Below are 7,471 nucleotides of genomic sequence, written 5' to 3' on the forward strand. Positions count from 1 at the left end.
TATAACATTATCCGGGTGGATTGAGGGTTGTTTGGGGTAGTTGGGGGTCGCAGCGCCCTGTGGGCAGTATATATATATATATATCTCGGTTGTGTGGACTCAGCAGTCGGAAGGACGCACAGTCCGCAGAGACGCCACGGGGCAGGAATGTTGACGCTTTGTCCTGAATCTTTCCACAAGATGGGACTCGACGTGTCGCCCGGCCACATCACACAGCTCATCCCTTCCCCCCGCTCTGCTCCTGCTTTCTCTAAACCAATCACAGGGTGTCAGTGCAGGCGCAGAGCCGGAGAGACAAGTCCGAGCGCGCCACCTGTCACCTGACCCGACCCGGGAGACGAAACTCCCGCACAGCCGAATGTTACATGAGGAGGAAGAGGGACAATGACTATTATTATAGGAGGGGGTGAGACGAGGTCCCGGGGCGCAGTGCATTCCGCCGGTCACATCGCATGCTTCATATGGGTGTCACTCCAGGCAAGCAGCCGAATCCACACGCGAGTCCAAAGGATTCACATCTCTGTCCATCCAGTTCTAGGATTCACACAGGCAGGGTAGAAGACCTGGTTTTCCTCTGCTGTTGTTCTATAACACTTACAGGTCTTGCTCCTCTACAGCCTGTGATTGGACAGTGATAGAGAAGCAGCAGATAAACTGATCTCTCTGTCACCCCGCTCTCTCCTCCTGTCAGCTTGCCGTATTTGGCTCCTTGTGCTGCTTCTCCCTCTCCCCGGTGTGAGCTCTGCTGTCCAGGGACTGCAAGAGGCTGATACCGGGTCACAATGAGGGACTTACACTGCTTGAGCTGCATTATTGTGCGTCTCGTATACCTGTCGGGGGTTCCGCACGTCTCTACATATTGGAAACATGAAAACACCAACACGTTTTGGGGGGCTCAGAGATCCCCCCCCTTTTTCAGGGCTTGTTTACGCCAGCAACCGCGCTCAACCACATGGCTGCTGGTGTGCGTGTGCGCGGACAGTAACGGTGCGCTCGACTGAGTCACATCAAACTGTTTCTTTTTTTTTGTTAGAACTTTATTGACAAGTGACATTGTATGAAGTTCTATGGGGGCCATTGCGGTGCGATTTGGTTGTGCGGTGTGCTTAAAAAAAAAAGTACCGCATGATGCCCTGCGTTTACGCACACGCCACCGTCCATGACGAGATAAAGTGCCTTGTCTGGGAAAAAAAACAGCCAGCGCGGCGCGAACACAGATGGCGAGAAGAATCCCCGAGAGCAAGAAAACCGAAATACAAATGTTTGTAAACATAAAAATCCCCAAAATGGTGAAATTCCGTCCAATTTATTTTATTGAAAAAAAATACTAAAATAAAATGTTTTTTTAGATCCATTTCATATTATTAGACATATTTGGGCAACTTTATAATTTGTTTTTCTTCTTACAATGTATTTTTTTTATCTATTTCTATGAATTTTACCATTATAGGAATATTATATGTGATATGCAGCCATTGTTAGCCCTGAAGAAGGGAGATCTCGGAGCCTCTGAAACGCGTCGGCGTGTTTCCTGTTATGAATTAGCTCCAGTAATAAAATACTTTGGACTGTTTCTCCGCCCCCCTCATTATACTTTGTACCCGCGGATCTTCATCTCTGGCTCCTCTTATTTAGAGGCCCCCTATCCGTTTCCCCCCCCTTCCGCCGCCTCCGTCCGACTGATAAGATGAACCCAGCGCCTCCTTAGGTCTGTTTCCTGCGCGGTGATTGCTCTTCACTGTTCTGCTCTCTCTCTCTCGGGGTGGAGACGTTGCCGGTAGAATAGAGGTAATGAGATTAGTGAGCGCTGTGCGTTGCTTCTGGCGGGCAGCCATGGCTGTCCATCCGGGTGTATTATTACCGCCGCGTCAGCAGAGATGTGCGGACGGGGCGTCTTCCTGTATTTATATCTCGTCTGTAAACACTTCCCGAGGAACATGAAACGTGAACTGTCTGAGAGGACGTCTCCCCCGAGCGCTCTCCCCGCCCCCGCACTGGGGCCCATACACCGATGCATAGGAAACACGCAAAGCCGCGTTTTAATGCGTTACAATGTAACAACGTGAAGTGCGCTTTATGTGCGTTTCCTTCCTTTTCATTTTGTCATTTCCTGTCTGCGTTTTGCAGATTGCAACCATTTATTTTCATGCTTTGTTCCATCTCAGAGGTTGCTAATCTTCTGCAGCCTCTTTGCAACCACCTCCTGTCTATATACACTCCAGCCATGGCTCCATTGCATTTCTTAGGGCGGGTTTCCTGATGGTGACAACAGTAGACAATCACTGTGTAATGTGTGCTGATCTTGTAGTCTCCTTTGGAAGCCCATGTGACAGGGTGACAACGCATTAGGATACTTGGAGGCAGGGATAGAACGTTGTCATCCTAACAGGAAGTACCTGAATAAGGACCCCCATGACATTTCTCAGGGCGGTGTTCCTGGAGGGGACAGCAGTAGACCATGTCTGTGTCATGTGTGCTGCAACTTGTGGTCTTCATCAGAAGCCCATGTGACAGGGTGACAATGAGGGAGGACAACTGGGATACCTGAACAGAGTGTTGTCACCCAAACAGGAAGTGCCTGAACGAGGACCTGCTTGGCAGGAAAGATATTACAGAACGACTTTTGAGACGACATCAGTATGTGATTTGAGCGGTCGGGTTCACATCTACTATAACGAGTTAATAGAACGCACGGCGCTGGGCTCTCCTGTCTGCGTCATTGGCTGCGTCCTCAGGGTCTCCCGCCGAGCCGTCCAATTATAACGCTGACTGCAGTGGAAGCCGCTTCCCGGCGTCCCCGATCCATGTAACTCTTTCCTCTACACTTTGTTACATTGTTTCTGCTCCAGGACGGGGAAACACGGGGAGAACGCGGAGCGAGGGGAGAGAACGCGGAGCGAGGGGAGAGAGCATGGAGCGAGGGGAGAGAGCACGGAGCGAGGGGAGAGAGCACGGAGCGAGGGAACGCAGAGCGAGGGGAAGGAACGCAGAGCACAGGGAGAGAACGCGGAGCGAGGGGAGAGAGCGCGGAGCGAGGGGAGAGAGCACGGAGCGAGGGGAGAGAGCACGGAGCGAGGGGAGAGAGAGCGGAGCGAGGGGAGAGAACGCGCAGCGAGGGGAGAGAACGCAGAGCGAGGGGAGAGAGCGCGGAGCGAGGGGAGAGAGCACGAAGCGAGGGGAGAGAGCACGGAGCGAGGGGAGAGAGCACGGAGCGAGGGAACGCAGAGCGAGGGGAAGGAACGCAGAGCACAGGGAGAGAACGGGGAGCGAGGGGAGAGAGCGCGGAGCGAGGGGAGAGAGCACGAAGCGAGGGGAGAGAGCACGGAGCGAGGGGAGAGAGCACGGAGCGAGGGAACGCAGAGCGAGGGGAAGGAACGCAGAGCACAGGGAGAGAACGGGGAGCGAGGGGAGAGAGCGCGGAGCGAGGGGAGAGAGCACGAAGCGAGGGGAGAGAGCACGGAGCGAGGGGAGAGAGCACGGAGCGAGGGAACGCAGAGCGAGGGGAAGGAACGCAGAGCACAGGGAGAGAACGGGGAGCGAGGGGAGAGAGCGCGGAGCGAGGGGAGAGAGCACGAAGCGAGGGGAGAGAGCACGGAGCGAGGGGAGAGAGCACGGAGCGAGGGAACGCAGAGCGAGGGGAAGGAACGCAGAGCACAGGGAGAGAACGGGGAGCGAGGGGAGAGAGCGCGGAGCGAGGGGAGAGAGCACGAAGCGAGGGGAGAGAGCACGGAGCGAGGGGAGAGAGCACGGAGCGAGGGAACGCAGAGCGAGGGGAAGGAACGCAGAGCACAGGGAGAGAACGGGGAGCGAGGGGAGAGAGCGCGGAGCGAGGGGAGAGAGCACGAAGCGAGGGGAGAGAGCACGGAGCGAGGGGAGAGAGCACGGAGCGAGGGAACGCAGAGCGAGGGGAAGGAACGCAGAGCACAGGGAGAGAACGGGGAGCGAGGGGAGAGAGCGCGGAGCGAGGGGAGAGAGCACGAAGCGAGGGGAGAGAGCACGGAGCGAGGGGAGAGAGCACGGAGCGAGGGAACGCAGAGCGAGGGGAAGGAACGCAGAGCACAGGGAGAGAACGGGGAGCGAGGGGAGAGAGCGCGGAGCGAGGGGAGAGAGCACGAAGCGAGGGGAGAGAGCACGGAGCGAGGGGAGAGAGCACGGAGCGAGGGAACGCAGAGCGAGGGGAAGGAACGCAGAGCACAGGGAGAGAACGGGGAGCGAGGGGAGAGAGCGCGGAGCGAGGGGAGAGAGCACGAAGCGAGGGGAGAGAGCACGGAGCGAGGGGAGAGAGCACGGAGCGAGGGAACGCAGAGCGAGGGGAAGGAACGCAGAGCACAGGGAGAGAACGGGGAGCGAGGGGAGAGAGCGCGGAGCGAGGGGAGAGAGCACGAAGCGAGGGGAGAGAGCACGGAGCGAGGGGAGAGAGCACGGAGCGAGGGAACGCAGAGCGAGGGGAAGGAACGCAGAGCACAGGGAGAGAACGGGGAGCGAGGGGAGAGAGCGCGGAGCGAGGGGAGAGAGCACGAAGCGAGGGGAGAGAGCACGGAGCGAGGGGAGAGAGCACGGAGCGAGGGAACGCAGAGCGAGGGGAAGGAACGCAGAGCACAGGGAGAGAACGGGGAGCGAGGGGAGAGAGCGCGGAGCGAGGGGAGAGAGCACGAAGCGAGGGGAGAGAGCACGGAGCGAGGGGAGAGAGCACGGAGCGAGGGAACGCAGAGCGAGGGGAAGGAACGCAGAGCACAGGGAGAGAACGGGGAGCGAGGGGAGAGAGCGCGGAGCGAGGGGAGAGAGCACGAAGCGAGGGGAGAGAGCACGGAGCGAGGGGAGAGAGCACGGAGCGAGGGAACGCAGAGCGAGGGGAAGGAACGCAGAGCACAGGGAGAGAACGGGGAGCGAGGGGAGAGAGCGCGGAGCGAGGGGAGAGAGCACGAAGCGAGGGGAGAGAGCACGGAGCGAGGGGAGAGAGCACGGAGCGAGGGAACGCAGAGCGAGGGGAAGGAACGCAGAGCACAGGGAGAGAACGGGGAGCGAGGGGAGAGAGCGCGGAGCGAGGGGAGAGAGCACGAAGCGAGGGGAGAGAGCACGGAGCGAGGGGAGAGAGCACGGAGCGAGGGAACGCAGAGCGAGGGGAAGGAACGCAGAGCACAGGGAGAGAACGGGGAGCGAGGGGAGAGAGCGCGGAGCGAGGGGAGAGAGCACGAAGCGAGGGGAGAGAGCACGGAGCGAGGGGAGAGAGCACGGAGCGAGGGAACGCAGAGCGAGGGGAAGGAACGCAGAGCACAGGGAGAGAACGGGGAGCGAGGGGAGAGAGCGCGGAGCGAGGGGAGAGAGCACGAAGCGAGGGGAGAGAGCACGGAGCGAGGGGAGAGAGCACGGAGCGAGGGAACGCAGAGCGAGGGGAAGGAACGCAGAGCACAGGGAGAGAACGGGGAGCGAGGGGAGAGAGCGCGGAGCGAGGGGAGAGAGCACGAAGCGAGGGGAGAGAGCACGGAGCGAGGGGAGAGAGCACGGAGCGAGGGAACGCAGAGCGAGGGGAAGGAACGCAGAGCACAGGGAGAGAACGGGGAGCGAGGGGAGAGAGCGCGGAGCGAGGGGAGAGAGCACGGAGCGAGGGAACGCAGAGCGAGGGGAAGGAACGCAGAGCACAGGGAGAGAGCAAGGGGAGAGATGCAGAGCGATGGGAGAGAACGCGGATCGAGGGGAGAGAACACGGAGCGAGGGGAGAGAGCACGGAGCGAGGGGAGAGAGCGCGGAGCGAGGGAACGCAGAGCAAGGGGAAGGAACGCAGAGCACAGGGAGAGAGCAAGGGGAGAAAACGCGGAGCGAGGGGAGAGAGCGCGGAGCGAGGGAACGCAGAGCAAGGGGAAGGAACGCAGAGCACAGGGAGAGAGCAAGGGGAGAAAACGCGGAGCGAGGGGAGAGAGCGCGGAGCGAGGGAACGCAGAGCAAGGGGAAGGAACGCAGAGCACAGGGAGAGAGCAAGGGGAGAAAACGCGGAGCGAGGGGAGAGAGCGCGGAGCGAGGGAACGCAGAGCAAGGGGAAGGAACGCAGAGCACAGGGAGAGAGCAAGGGGAGAAAACGCGGAGCGAGGGGAGAGAGCGCGGAGCGAGGGAACGCAGAGCAAGGGGAAGGAACGCAGAGCACAGGGAGAGAGCAAGGGGAGAAAACGCGGAGCGAGGGGAGAGAGCGCGGAGCGAGGGAACGCAGAGCAAGGGGAAGGAACGCAGAGCACAGGGAGAGAGCAAGGGGAGAAAACGCGGAGCGAGGGGAGAGAGCGCGGAGCGAGGGAACGCAGAGCAAGGGGAAGGAACGCAGAGCACAGGGAGAGAGCAAGGGGAGAAAACGCGGAGCGAGGGGAGAGAGCGCGGAGCGAGGGAACGCAGAGCAAGGGGAAGGAACGCAGAGCACAGGGAGAGAGCAAGGGGAGAAAACGCGGAGCGAGGGGAGAGAGCGCGGAGCGAGGGAACGCAGAGCAAGGGGAAGGAACGCAGAGCACAGGGAGAGAGCAAGGGGAGAAAACGCGGAGCGAGGGGAGAGAGCGCGGAGCGAGGGAACGCAGAGCAAGGGGAAGGAACGCAGAGCACAGGGAGAGAGCAAGGGGAGAAAACGCGGAGCGAGGGGAGAGAGCGCGGAGCGAGGGAACGCAGAGCAAGGGGAAGGAACGCAGAGCACAGGGAGAGAGCAAGGGGAGAAAACGCGGAGCGAGGGGAGAGAGCGCGGAGCGAGGGAACGCAGAGCAAGGGGAAGGAACGCAGAGCACAGGGAGAGAGCAAGGGGAGAAAACGCGGAGCGAGGGGAGAGAGCGCGGAGCGAGGGAACGCAGAGCAAGGGGAAGGAACGCAGAGCACAGGGAGAGAGCAAGGGGAGAAAACGCGGAGCGAGGGGAGAGAGCGCGGAGCGAGGGAACGCAGAGCAAGGGGAAGGAACGCAGAGCACAGGGAGAGAGCAAGGGGAGAAAACGCGGAGCGAGGGGAGAGAGCACGGAGCGAGGGGAGAGAACGCGGAGCGGGGGGAGAGACGCGGAGTGGGGGGAGGGGGAGGAATGCTGTGATCTGATTATATTACCCCTCCCCCGTCAATAATGAAATAAAACTCATTATACTGTAGATCTGGGTCTCTGTGCTTCTCTATACAATGCAGGCAGATCATGGCTGGTGCTTTACTGAAGGTGTATTGTAGTCCCATCTGCCTCCCCTCCCCCACCCATGGAGATTGCGGTGATCTATAATGTATGACGGGTATAATGTATCACCTGAGAGCGCGCACAGCACTTCCTGCCATCAGGGGAGAGAAGAGATATTTCCCTGGAGCTCCATAGTCATCCTCCTCATCATCATCATCCTCCTCCTGCTTCTCACCGTCATGTGACCTCTATACAGGTACAGCAGATAGAGAAGACAGAACTTCATTGACATTGTTCATCATTCCATGTATGTCTTTTACACGTGACCCGTGACATCGCCGGTTAGATATGCA

The sequence above is a fragment of the Nanorana parkeri genome, unplaced genomic scaffold, assembly GCF_000935625.1.
Source record: "Nanorana parkeri isolate BGI_ZX_2015 unplaced genomic scaffold, ASM93562v1 scaffold1765, whole genome shotgun sequence".
Classification (NCBI taxonomy): domain Eukaryota; kingdom Metazoa; phylum Chordata; class Amphibia; order Anura; family Dicroglossidae; genus Nanorana; species Nanorana parkeri.